Source organism: Schistocerca gregaria, chromosome 2 (assembly GCF_023897955.1).
Source record: "Schistocerca gregaria isolate iqSchGreg1 chromosome 2, iqSchGreg1.2, whole genome shotgun sequence".
NCBI classification, from domain to species: domain Eukaryota; kingdom Metazoa; phylum Arthropoda; class Insecta; order Orthoptera; family Acrididae; genus Schistocerca; species Schistocerca gregaria.
The window spans coordinates 999781276-999795755 of NC_064921.1; positions in this window are offsets into that span (position 1 = coordinate 999781276).

The window sequence follows — 14480 nt, forward strand, 5'->3', positions numbered from 1 at the left end:
GTAAGGTCTGTAACGTGGTAGTCTAACTTACCGGGTGATCAAAAAGTCAGTATAAATTTGAAAACTGAATAAATCACGGAATAATGTAGATAGAGACATATTGACACACATGATTGGAATGACATCGGCTTTTATTAGAACCGAAAATGTACAAAAGTTCAAAAAATGTCCGACAGGTGGCGATTCATCTGATCAGAATAGCAATAATTAGCATAACAAAGGAAGACAAAGCAAATATGATGTTCTTTACAGGAAATGCTCAATATGTCCACCATAATTCGTCAACGATAGCTGTAGTCGAGGTATAATGTTGTGAACAGCACTCAAAAAGCATGTCCGGAGTTATGGTGAGGCATTGGCGTCGGATGTTGTCTTTCAGCATCCCTAGATATGTCGGTCGACCACGATACACTTGCGACTTCAAGTAACGCCAAAGCTAATAATCGCATGGACTGAGGTCTGGGGACCCAGGAGACCAAGCATGACGAAAGTGGCTGCTGAACACACGATCATCACCAAACGACGCGCGCAAGAAGCCTTTCACGCGTCTAGCAATATGGGGTGGAGCGCCATCCTGCCTTACCATCGTACGTTCGAGCAGGTGTTTATTAGCCAGGCTAGGGATGATGCGATTCTGTAACATACCAGCGTACCTCTCACCCATCACGGTAGCAGTTACAAAACCAGAATCACGCATTTCCTCGAAGAAAAAAGGCCCAATAACGGTAGATGTGATAAATCCAAACCATACGGTGACTTCCTCGTCGTGCAATGGAGTTTCCACGACAGTTATAGGATTTTCGGTAGCCCAAATTCTGCAGTTGTGGGCGTTGACAGACCCTCGGAGCGTGAAATGAGCTTCGTCGGTGCACAACACGTTACTCAACCAATCGTCGTCTTCCGCCATCTTTTGAAACGCCCACACCGTAAATGCCCTCCGCTTCACTAAATCGCCAGGTAACAGTTCATGATGCCGATAGATTTTGTACGGATAGCATCGGAGGGTCCGCCTCAGTGCCAACCAAACAGTAGTGTATGGAATGCCGGTACGACGTGCGACTGCACGAGCGCTGACTTCCCCGCGCATAGACGAACCCGCTACAGTCTCCATTTCTTCCTGAACTGTCTCAGCAGCATTACGCCTTGTGCTCGGTCGGCCACGACGGGGTCTATCGTCTAAGCAACCAGTGGCTTAAAACTTCGAAATCATTCTCCCCACACCTCCATTTGTCAACGGACCTTTACCCGTTCGAATCACCTTAATATGGCGATAGCATCGTAACGCTGAACTAGCACATTCCCCATTCCGATAATACAGCTTCAATAAAAGCGCCTTTTCAGGTAACGTCTACATGCTGCGACTGCTGATTTTCTCTCTCATTACAGCTCCTTTTATACACGATTGTCATGAGCAGTCACTGACGTTTTGCTGTCCAGCGCCATCTGTCGGACATTTTGTGAACTTTGTTTCTCTTTTTTTTTTTGTTCTAATAAAACCCCATGTCATTCCAGTCATGTGTGTCAATTTTTACCTCTCTATCTACATTATTCCGTTTGTTATTAAGTTTTCAAATGTATACTGATCACCCGGTACATTAACGCGGTAAAGACAACACACACACCCATGCGCGAGGGAGGACTCGAACCTCCGACGGAAGGGAGCAGCGCGGACCGTGGCAAGCGCGGCTACCAAGTGTGGCTTACGGAAAAGAAAGGAGCTCTGAAGAAACAAGGTGATCGAAACCGTTATACAACTACGCTCAATATATGATGACGCTGCAGGTTATTGCGCAGTGTCCTTCAAATACGCCTGTAAAACGGCGCTCGATGTACGCCGAATCCTGGCGGCGGATGAAATTTTCACTCTCAGTATTTGGCCGGCAAGGGCAGGGAAGCCTGCAGCGTAAGGCTTCTGACCAACATTATTCGCGCCAGTGCCCTGCGTTACATTTCAAATCTCTCCGCAGTGTCTTATGACGTGGGGGTATGTGACGGTAGTCATGGGGACGTTGAGGGCTACGGGCCCCTTGGTGCTTTTAGAGAAGAAAAGGCTATGTTCTGGCACGAGGAGAAGGCTGTACTCCGGAACCGGTTTTCAATCTTCCCCTTGCTTTCATTCATAACAACACAAGCGCAGCACCACACTGCACTATCATTCATCACACTAATCGATACGACACAGACACATACTTCATGAAAGGTCGAAGGAAGCCAACGGCAAATCACCTTCACAAGGACCTTGCCTTGAGAGGCTGTGCAGGATTCCTGTGTTTGCTCCCTTCTACGCTCATTCTCTGAGTATGGGACTATCTGTGTATTATTATCGATTCCACGAGTTCATACTCTATCATTTCTACCGAGGGACAGGCTCCTTAATTTTACAACTGCTACTGTAATTAGCTACTAAAAGATCGTTTCTCTTTGCTGCATTTACTGCATTTATCCGCATATTGGAAACATTTTGCTAGCGATCGCTCGGCGACAATAGTTTTCTGTTCACAATAACACAGTAGGAAACGTATAAACTCTACTGGCTATATCCGATAATACACCGCGGGTAATTACGAGATATTGATCGAAAAGTCAGGGACTTTGAACCCAAATATCCAGTTAGCTTGTACCGGGTAAAAGGAAGTCGCATTTGCAATATTTGAGTTACATTACCAGTTTCAGAATTTGCCTTACAACCCAGAAAAACCTTCTGAAACACGTATCTCAAATGCGAGAAGGAAAGTGTTCTTAATTTAGTTCTAGAACGATATATTCCAGACAGGAAAAAAATTGACCCCACTGTACGTGCATGTGTGTCTGTTGTTGCATGTATATAGAGTAAAGTCGACGACTTGCTCGACATGGGAAGTGTACGTGCGCAACAAAATTAGACCAACCGAACAGTTTACCATTCATCCGCGTCTAGTGGCAGCGCCACAGATCGTTAATAAATTTGAACTTCTTTTACTGCTAATTCCTCGGAGTAGTCGATGTAACATCTGACTGGAATTCCGTTACCTACTTTGAATTCTTGCCTTTGTGTAATCTTGTTACTCAGTACTCACGTTAACGTTTCCAATGTCACCGGTGCTCCCAATGTGGCTGTTGGCAGTGGTTAAATGTTGAAGTAGTACTGTATGTCCACAAGAGGAAGGTGGCACAAATGAGGTGATAAGGCCACTTCGTAGCAGTCGTTGAAGGAGATCAGTACGTGTCTCTGCCCTCTCTATCTCATCTAAGGTCAAGTAATTTTCAACGCAGACTGTGTCTCATTCATAATGTTTCTAAACGTTTATTTATCCAACTGGTTATCAGATGAATGCTACTGTCGGTGGCCCTAGTGAAGACATAAAATTCTCCATGTCCATACTGAATCAACAATTTAAGCCTTAATTAAACCTTGTAGCTACCACAATAGCAGTCTTTTCCCTGTTTACGATCTATTTGTTACAGTCAAATTGTACTTGTTTCGTCCATTATGTTGAGTAGATATTTTTTTTTTTTTTTTGTATAACAGCAAGTATGTGCGAAAGCGCTTCTTATCAAAATCATTTGAGGTGACTGTGCTAATGAAGGATAAATTACCTTTGGGCTTGGCCTTGTAATTGATGCTATCTGATACCCATTGGATACAGCATTCTTCGCATATCTACGGACTATGCCTACGCATAATTTGGCTTTTGTATGAATCTTGAATGCCTCGTTTAAGTAATCGTTATTTTTTATAGCAAGTTCGCATTTTATGTAAAGCAAACGAATCGAGATTAAAATGACAGCACAGTTCTGACGGTGTGAAACGAACATGATCTATCAGTGACTGTTAATATACACAACGAAGTGCCACAATTCAGTTATTTCACTTGAACTGACTTAGACAGACAGGTCGGCTAAGAAATAAAGTAATTCGTTCACCATCTCAGATAGTAATTTCTTACGCTTGTTATTGAGTTGGATACAAGCAGAGTTTAGCACCTTGTGCCTGAAGATTCACAACAGTTGAAGAGAACACGAAGTAATGGACTAATTGATTGGCCCATTATAATCTTCAAAACTGTGACAAGATTAACTGAAAAATGAAAAACCACTGAAAATGTTAGTCATCTGTGCTTCCATTACAAAACGAGGGGCGGCCGCCAAACTATATAAAAATACACAGCGAGTTGAGGCAGTGGTCCAAACACCGAGTTCCAGTTTGCGAACACTACAGTTGATTCCTTCTCCGATCATCTCCTTCACTAAATCTCTCAAGGCAATTGTTGGGTTGGTTAATCTGGAATGTAGATAGCTGCTTGCCATTATCACCCTGGTCATTTCTGCACTACAGACACGTTTCTCCCGGCGGGGTCAGGGATTTTCTTTGCCTCGTGATGGCTGGCTGTTGTGTGTTGTCCTTAGGTTAGTTAGGTTTAAGTAGTTCTTAGTTCTAGGGGACTGATGACCATAGATGTTAAGTCCCACAGTGCTCAGAGCCATTTGAACCATTGAACCATACGTTTTTATTTAACTAGTGGTTGACAGCATCTTATACCCTAATAATCCTTCCTTCGTCTTAGACAGATATCTATACATATTTTCGGTAACTTTATTGCCGTTGGAATGAGAAATTATCAAAGGCGCTGTCTTCAGACTATACTGCTAGCACAAAATAATGCACGATAGGTGTATCCTGAACCTTCAAGAAATGTGCAGTTGCCTTCCACAAAATGTAGGCGACCATCTTTGGGCGGTGTTAACTTTTCGGAGCTTCCTCGTATTAGATTCAGCTGTTGCTGTTTTCCGAATGTAGTATGTCCAAAACGAGTTACGTATTCGTAAAGATTTATGCAACTGGTACAGCGTTGTATATCCGAATCTTTATTCACACAGTACAATTTATTAGTCTAAACGTACGAATAGCAAGCAGAATAACCATTATGTCTCTTCACAGTGAATGTCACTCAGCGAGATGGTGCAAAGGTTAGCCCATTGGATTTGCATTCGGGAGGACTACGGTTCAAACCCCTATACGGCCATTCAGACTAGGTTTTCCTTGATTCCCCTAATCTCTTCAGGCAAATTCCGAGGTGGTTCCTTTGAAAGGGCATGGCCGATTTCCTCTCCCATCCTTGACTTCATACGAGCTTGCGTTCCGTCTATAATGACCTCAGTGTTGACAGGATGTTAAACCCAGTCTTGCTTCCTTGTTCCGTAATGAATGTAACCGCTGAATTGACCAATCACATTTTAATGCAATTGTCTGATTAAGAATTGCAGTCGGTAATAGATAGTGTCAAGTCTAGCAGAACTGCGAGTGGGGCTGGTGGAGCTATTTCCACGTAGGTAGGAACGATTGACAAACTTCTCTTTGACGGTAAGTTAAATCCTAGTATTTGTATTCAAGTATTTCGTAAAACAGAATAGTTAATTTTCACATTCCTTCTTTAACAACTACACGTCAAACTCATAATTACCTTTTTACACAGCGCTTCTCGTCCACATGAATCAGTTCCATACAATATTGTGCTCCAGACGTACATTCACAAAAGTTACGTTCTCACGGTACTTTCTATGTTTAACCCTTCTAATACCGAGTATTTTTTGTTACACTGAGTACTATTGGGGTCTTTAGTGACCCCAACGGAATTTATTTTTTATTAAGGATAGTTTTAATAATGGTAGGATAAAATGACATTTATTATTTTTTCCACAATCTAAAACATGATGTCAGTGACATTACATTAAATTAAAATGCATATTTTTTAAATTATTTGTTTCCGTAAAATTTACAAACTATCCTCATGAAACTACAAACATTTTTAATTAAATTACGAATTGACATTGATGACGCATTACACTTGCAGCAATAAATTGCAGAGTGGTTTTTACACACAGAAAATCCACATTTTGAACATTTATGTGTGAATTTTTTATCCTCAGACCTTTTTTTTTTTTTTTTGGTTGTACTGTTGATGGAAGTCCCGCGGAAACAATTTTGTCTGGCTTTCTACCGACGAGCTGCTTTCCTAATGCTATGAGAAATGCCTGCCTCTTATTGCTGGTCCTTTCTGCCCAGTCTAGTGTAAAATGTAGCCATATGATAAATGCATTCAGTGCACTGATATCAGTCATGTAAAATAATGCCATTGGCCATCTTCTGCTCACCCTCTTTGTAGTGTACGTTTTAACCAGCTTGTCCATGGTATCTACTCCTGATTTTGTTTTATTATAATCCAGAATCATTACTGGCTTGCATTCTTCAAAATCTTCCATTTCCTTCCTTGAATGCATTGTACTGAGCAAAGTTACAACTTTTCCCTTTTTCGGACAATATGAAAAATTTGAAGCATGCTCTTGGAATCCAAAAACAGATGAATATTTGACTCGACCTTTGGTCTGAGTGAAAGCTTGTGGTAGTTCTCCTTCACTTTTTCCAATTGTTCCTAAGAGTGTGAGATTTATTTTCAGAAGTTCTCTCGCCAAACTAAGGCTAGTGAAAAATTGTCAGTTCTTACATTTCTGACACTGTTTTCTAAGCCTTTCACGATATCTAAAGCAATTCTCTTGCCTTGACCAACTTCACGAGATTCATTTTCTTGTCGACCAGTGTAAACGTGTAGAATGAGAACGTAAGGCGGTGCAGTATCACATAAAGCCCATAATTTCAATCCATATTTTCTTGGTTTTCAAGGAATATATTGCCGAAGTGGACATCTACCATGAAATGCCACAAGTCAGAAATATGTGTTACTTCCTGTTCAGGCTGGACATCTGCGCTGTGCAAATCTTCTTGTAAACTTCAGTCTGATTGAGGAATATTCTCTCCTAAGACGTCAATTTCTCCATCGCTGTCTGAGACATCAGAAACTATATCGCTGATATCACTACTTGATTCTCCAGATAGAGGATTATCCTTCAGTAATATTTAAAGCACTTCGTCTTCGGAAAGGTAACGAGACATTTTCCACTAAGTGCAACACACACAATAATAGTCTCCAAGTGTATGGAACAAATAACTGTCGGCTTATAAAGTATTGGCAACAATCACACGTTACAACAATATTTACAAGAATAAAACAAAGGAAATACAGCAACAGTTACGGGTTCAATGCAGCATTATTGGGTAATAATACGGCAAGAGAGCATTGGGGTCGCATTTCACACCAATGCAACACACACAATAATAGTCTCCAAGTGTATGGAACAAATAACTGTCGGCTTATAAAGTATTGGCAACAATCACACGTTACAACAATATTTACAAGAATAAAACAAAGGAAATACAGCAACAGTTACGGGTTCAATGCAGCATTATTGGGTAATAATACGGCAAGAGATCATTGGGGTCGCATTTCACACCAATGGTATTCAGTGGTTCTTTCTTGATTTTCTGCAATACTATATATTTTCAAAAAGTTATAGTAATATATTATGAACCCATTACTTAATTCAGGAAAAGTCCGAATTTTTCATAATTTTTAGGAATAGGAAATAAGGTATATTTTACAGAAAATTATGCCCTGGAGTCATTACAGACCCCACAGTATTAGAAGGGTTAAAAGCAGTAGATTGCTATTATAGGGGAGTACCCTCTTTACGTTTTCTATATTGTTCCTTATATCTTCCTTGCATCACCCACCTCATATTATCTTGTTTTCGAGGGAGCAGATTTGCTTACTTTTACTGATCACCAGACCCTCAGTTACTACGTTAATTTGTCACTAATATTTTTCCTGCTGCTCCTCGGTAGTTTTGTCTCTCTGTGGTTTTCTGGTCGGCAGACTTCCTTTAAAATGTTAAGAAATTTTCTTTTGAAGTGGATACTACTTATAAACACCTATCATCCTAATTAGGACTCTAGTTGTTGTGGTTGGCAGGAGAGCCACCACAGGGTTACTAAAGGAGGCCGAAATGCACGCGTCTCAGCAAGGGAATTAGAATTGAGAAAAACGGACGTAGCTGGTGGAATACTTAACTTTAATCCATTAATGACGAACGTCGCTCTTTATGGTACATGACTGACAATATCAATAGTACGGATACTGGCGCCTTGCTAGGTCGTAGCAAATAACGTAGCTGAAGGCTATGCTAACTATCGTCTCGGCAAATGAGAGCGTAGAAGTCAGTGAACCATCGCTAGCAAAGTCGGCTGTACAAATGGGGCGAGTGCTATGAAGTCTCTGTAGACCTGCCGCGTGGCGGCGCTCGGTCTGCAATCGCTGATAGTGGCGATACGCGGGTCCTACGTATACTACCGGACCGCGGCCGATTTAAAGGCTACCACCTACACCTACACTCTTCAGTCCCACAGGTCACGTTTAAGAACGTTATGTGGCACATATCATTCTTTCCAACTGATTGGTTCGGTGAGATAATGAGTAGCGAGAGTGTTTTTCCCGAACTGATCGTCGTACAATTCTTGGAGTTGCCTATAATTCAACGTCTAAGCTTTGCGAATGACAACATTTTGCTAACGTTTGTAGCACAATCTTGAAAAACATTAGAGTTCCATTTAATATAATATCTGTTACTCAGCGCCCTGAAGACTAATAAAGTATTTGAGACTAAAGAATTACGTTACAAAAAAAAAAAAAAAAAAAATATGTCCTGTCTCTCAGCGCAGACAGTTTAAGTCTCTACTAGACTGTCAAATTAATCGTGATGGAATTAGTTACAACATGATTGCACCAGCCGAACTGAGAGAAGTGATGTATAATTGCTTTCGCTAAATAGCTAAAAGTAAATCCCGGGCTGGTTCGTCCAAAAGTGGTAAGGATATGGCCTATTTATTTCCTCACTCTTCATCAGTCAGAGTATGTTTCTTTAATTACCTCCTCGTTGACGGTGAATTAAATCCTAATATTTGTATTCGACGATTTCATAAGAAAAATGTTATTTTCGGTCACAAGATGAGTCTTTATTGTTTCAAAATACATTTACAATCCATTCTGTGCTGTTTACAGTCACTAAAGCGTTGTAGATCATATTGTGAAAATTTTGTCGTCCATTACATAAAGACACGAAACTTACATTTTCTTACATGTATTTGAAAGAAAGGTATGGCTCTGAGCACTATGTGACTTAACATCTGAGGTCATCAGTTCCCCATAACTTAGAACTACTTAAACCTAACTAACCTAATGACATCACACACACCCATGCCCCAGGCAGGATTCGAACCTTCGACCGTAGCGACCGCGCGGTTCCAGACTGTAGCGCCTAGAACTGCTCGACCACCCCAGCCGGCGAGAGAAAGGTATGGAGTGATATTTAACCTAAAGTTTAAAATATACTTATTACACATAACTTCAATTGTGTAAATCGAAAATTAACACTAAGTGTACATGAAGCCACACATTCAAAATAAATCTTTGAGTGATGTACTAAATGTAATAATTTCGGAAGAGCTTCCTTCCAGGTTCAGAAATACTGAACGACGGACGTAACATGTTCTTTGAATTATAGGCAGCACGTAACGAGCAGCGCAACTGTATGTCTTGCAGGGTCACGTGAGTGAGGTTCCTTATGTTCTGCCTTTACGCGTAGGTACACTACAATCGAGGCCAGATTGAGCTGTTTAAAGACCCAGTTACGGCCACTTTTAGTGGCAGTCTTCGTCGTAGCTTGTGTCAAAATGAGATCATTTCTTGGGGCGCAAATGAGGTCGTTCGGATATTATTAAGGCTTCCGTGGGCGTAATGAAAGAAGTTCGGTGGCAGTTGTGCTGTTTTTCCTCATAATGTGGGACGGGCCGTCCACCGCAAACAAGGCCGCTATTCAGCGAGCACGGCCGCCTACGCAGCTCCCACTGATCCAGCGTAAGGGTCGCGACTTGGGGTGAGAGCTGCAAGTAATGAGGCATCGGCCACGCGTGGGCTGTTATTATTGCTCCAATAGGACGATGGGTCAAGTGGACGTCACCACCAAATGCATGTGCCCCGTTTGGTGCTGTACCACGCTTTCATGGTTCCTGGATTTACGTCTTGGTGGCTGGAATAACCACAAAGAGGGGACGCGAATGAATCTAAACTAGGTAGATACTGAGGAAAGACAAAATGATGTGAACACTTGAACTTACTTGGGAATGGTTTATTATTAACGGGGTTGCAGCCCCATTTACCCGTAATACAGCTGCGATTCTTCTGTCAATACCGGCATATAATGATTGTGTAGTCTCCAGTGGAATGTTATGCCACTCTTCGATCAGAACCTCTTCTAACTCCTGTAGCGACGAGGGAGGCGGAAATCTGCGCCGGAGTCTGCGCTCCGATACTGCCCACCGTGCTGGCCAGGGAAGATGCTGCAGTTCAGTTGCATGCTCCTCATACCGCGACTGTAATCCTGGTTGTGTGCTTGGGTGCATTGTCGTCCTGAAGCATGGCAATATTGGGGAACAACGTGTGAATCATGGGGTGCACCTGATCACCTAAAATGTTCACATAATCATTGGCTGCAACACGGCCTTTGAGAGTGATGATGGGACCAGCGAAATACCATGATACGGCAGTCCACACCATCACACTTCCACCTCCATGCTTAACAGTTGGAATCAAGCAATCAGGATTGTAAGCTTCTTTTGGCATTCTCCGGACGTAAGTCCGGTCCAGCGTGGGAAATGACGAAACCGTTGACTCGTGTTTCCACTGATCCGCCGTCCAGGATTTACGATACTGACACCGTGTTTGAGGCTTCTTTGCGTTGGTTGGCATCACTGTAGGTTTCTGTATAGCAGCTCGTCCGCCAATAGTCGCTGTAAGGAGTTCTCAGCTGACAGTGTCGATAAATATAGAGTCTCGAAGATGGCTATTGAGCTCTGCAGTCACTTTAGACGCTATAGTTTTCTGTTGTTTTGACACGATTCATATTATCGTACGTCGATCTCTGTCGCTATTCCGTTCACACTATGGAATATTTCCATGTTTTGTGTAAACTGTCGTGACTGCCGAAACAGTTTCTCTTGAAACATTCAATAAATTGGTTGTCTTGGTTTCTAATCCGGCCGGCACAATTTGCCCTCTTTGGAACACTGGTCTTTCATTGCAAGTCGACGTCGGCCTCTGAATGCAAATACGAAGTGTTCACTATTCGTAAACAACCTGCACTGCTGTCTATTCCGTACTGAACACGCACAGTCCAGCGCGACACTTGCCTTACGGGCGTTGTAGACGAACACAACCATCCCATTACTACCACTGTTCACATTATTTTGCATGTCCCCTGTATGTAGAATAGAATAACTATCGTACGAAAGGGAGCGTACATGGTCGTGCGGTTCTAGGCGCTACAGTCTGGAGCCGCGCGACCGCTACGGTCACAGATTCGAATCCTGCCTCGGCCGTGGATGTGTGTGATGTCCTTAGGTTCAAGTTGTTCTAAGTTCTAGGGGACTGATGACCTCAGAAGGTAAGTGCTCAGAGGCATTTCACCCATTTGAAGCGCACAAACTGACCCAGCAGCATCCTGATTGTAACCGAAAAGGTTAATATTACGGCAATGCCAGTAAATGAGGCAGTCAGACAAAGTGTAGACATGAAATCAAGTGCCAAAAAGAACTGTTGACATTGCCATAATGGGATTATTAACCAAGCGAGGTCACCTGTCTACAAGACATGGTTCTTTTTTCCTGCTCTGTCGGAATTCTTTGCGAGTTAATGTGAATCAGTAGTCACAATTAGCATTCCCATTCACCATACACCACACGTAGAAACCCTTAATCCTGCCAAACTCACTTGTGTTAATAAAGCTTAGATTTCCACGCCACCAAACGTATTCCATGCTCTCCACATCCTCGATTTCTATATCTACCTCTACATCTACATCTAAATGGCGACTCTGCAATTCACACTTAAGTGCCTAGCAGAGGGTTCATCGAATCATTTTCATACTACTTCTCTACCACTCTTCCACTCTCGAATGGCGCGTGGGAAAAATGAACACACAAATCTTTCCATTCTAGCTCTAATTTCTCTTATTTTATTATAATAATCATTTCTCCCTACGTAGGTGGGCGTCTACAAAATACTTTCGCATTCGGAAGAGAAAGTTAGTGATTGAAATTTCGTAAATAGATCCCTCCGCAAAGAAAACCGACTTTGTTTCAGCGACTGCCACGCCAACTCGCAAATCATATCAGTGACGCCCTTGCCTCCTATTCCGCTATACAAGCTGCCCTTCTTTGCACTTTTTCGATGTCCATCGTCAATCCTACCTGGTAAGGACCCCACAACGAGCAGAAATATTCCAGCAGAGGACGGAAAACTGTGAAGTAGGCGGTCTCTTTAGTGGGTTTGTCGCATCTTCTAAGTGTTCTGCCAACAAAGCCCAGCTTTTGTTTCTCCTTCCCCACGATATTATCAACGTGATCTTTCCAATTTAAGTTGCTCGTAATTGTAATTCCTAGGTATTTAATCAGATTGACAGCAATTAGATATGTGCGATTTATCGTATGCCGAAAATTTATCCGATTTCTCTGGTAGTACCCACGTGGATTACCTCGCACTTTTCTTTGTCTAGTGCCAGCTACCACTTTTGGCACCACAAAGAAATTCTCTCTAGAACATTTTGTAATTGGAATTTATCATCTGATGATTTTAGTAGACGGTAAATTACAGCGCCATCTGTATAAAATCTAAGGGGGCTGCTCAAATTATCACCTAGATCATTTACGTAAACCAGGAACAGCAGAGGGTCAATGACACCACCTTACGGAACGCCAGATATCACTTTTGTTCTACTCGATGATTTACCGTCTATCACTTCGAACTGTGACCTCTCTGAGGGGAAACCACGAATCCAGTCACACAACTGAGACGATACTCCATATGCACGCAATTTGATTAATAGTCGCTTGTGAGGAACGCTATCAAAAGCCTTCTGGAAATCTAGGAATATGGCATCGATCTGAGATCCCTTGTCGACAGCACTTATTATCTCAGGAGAGTAAAGAGCTAGTTGTGTTGCACAAGAACGATATTTTCTGAATCCGTGTTGGTTATGTATCAATACGTCATTTTCTTCAAGGTGATTCATGATGTTCGAGTACTGTATATGCTCCAAAATCCTACTGCAAACTTAGGTCAGTGGAATGAGTCTGTAATTCAATGGGTTACTCCTGTTACCTTTCTTGAATATTGGTGTGTCCTGTGCTACTTTTCAGTCTTCAGGAACATACCTTTCGTCAAGTGAGGAGTTGTATACGATTGCTAAGAAAGGCGCTATTGTGTCTGCATACTTGGAAAGGAATCCCCCAGTCTTGGGGATTTAGCGTTCTCCTGAATTTGGCATGCTTTTTTCGTTGCATCTGCAAGTGTTCTGACGTGTTTTATGTACCATGGTGGATCAGTCCCGTCTCTTATTAACTTATACGATTTGAATCTATCTGTTGTTGTCGATACTGTGTCTTTGAATTTGGGACATATCTGGTGTACACCTACATAATTAGCTAGGAAGGCATCAAGCGAATTTTATCTGATATTTTAAATAGATATATTTTGCGTTTATTTTTAGCGGTTTTGGTTTATATGGTTCTGAGCCTCGCTACAATGACCTTTTGTTCACTAATCCTCGTATCCGTCATTACAGTCTCTATTAAGTCAGGATTATGTGTGGGTAAGAGGTCAAGTGTGTTTTCGCAACAATTCGGGTGGGCTCATGAACTCATTGTTCAAAGTAATTTTCAGAGAAAGCATTTAGTACAATTTCGGAAGATGTTTTCTGTCTACCACTGGATTTGAACATGTATTTTCACCAACAAATCAAGGGTAGATTGAAGTCTCCACCAATTATAATGGTATGAGTAGGGCACTTATTTGTAATGAGACTCAAGTTTTCTTTGAACCGTTCACCTATTATATCATCTGAGTGAGGGGGTCGGTAGAAGGAGCCATTACAATTTTGGTAAGGCTGTTGAGTATAACCTCTACTGACAGTCCGCCATCAGTAGCTGAGTGACGCCGGCACGCTAGCTCAGCGTGTTCGGTCAGAGGGTTAGCTGCCCTCTGTAATAAAAAAAACTGAGTTAATCGATCAACAACGAACTTAAACGGATGTCTCACGACGTCCACCCCGAGCAGATGCAATGAAACAAAAAAAAAAAAAAAGTGGCAGCGCGACAAAAGTGCCTGGGTTCGATATCGGTTGGGATCCAGATTTTCTGCGCACGGCAACTGAATGTCGTGTTGTTCTAATCATCATCATCTCATCCCCATCGACGCGGAAGTCGCTGAAGTGGCATCAAGTCGAAAGACTTACACCCAGTGAGCGGTCTACCCGACGGGAGGACCTAGTCACACGACATTTATTTACCTCCACCCATAGTAATTCGCAGAAACTATCTATTTCAACTTCACTACAAAAGAAAAATTCGGAGTAGGTATTAAAATCCATGGAGAAGAAATAAAAACTTTAAGGTTCACCGATGACATTGTAATTCTGTCAGAGACAGCAAAGGACTTGGAAGAGCAGTTGAACGGAATGGACAGTGTCTTGAAAGGAGGATATAATATGAACATCAA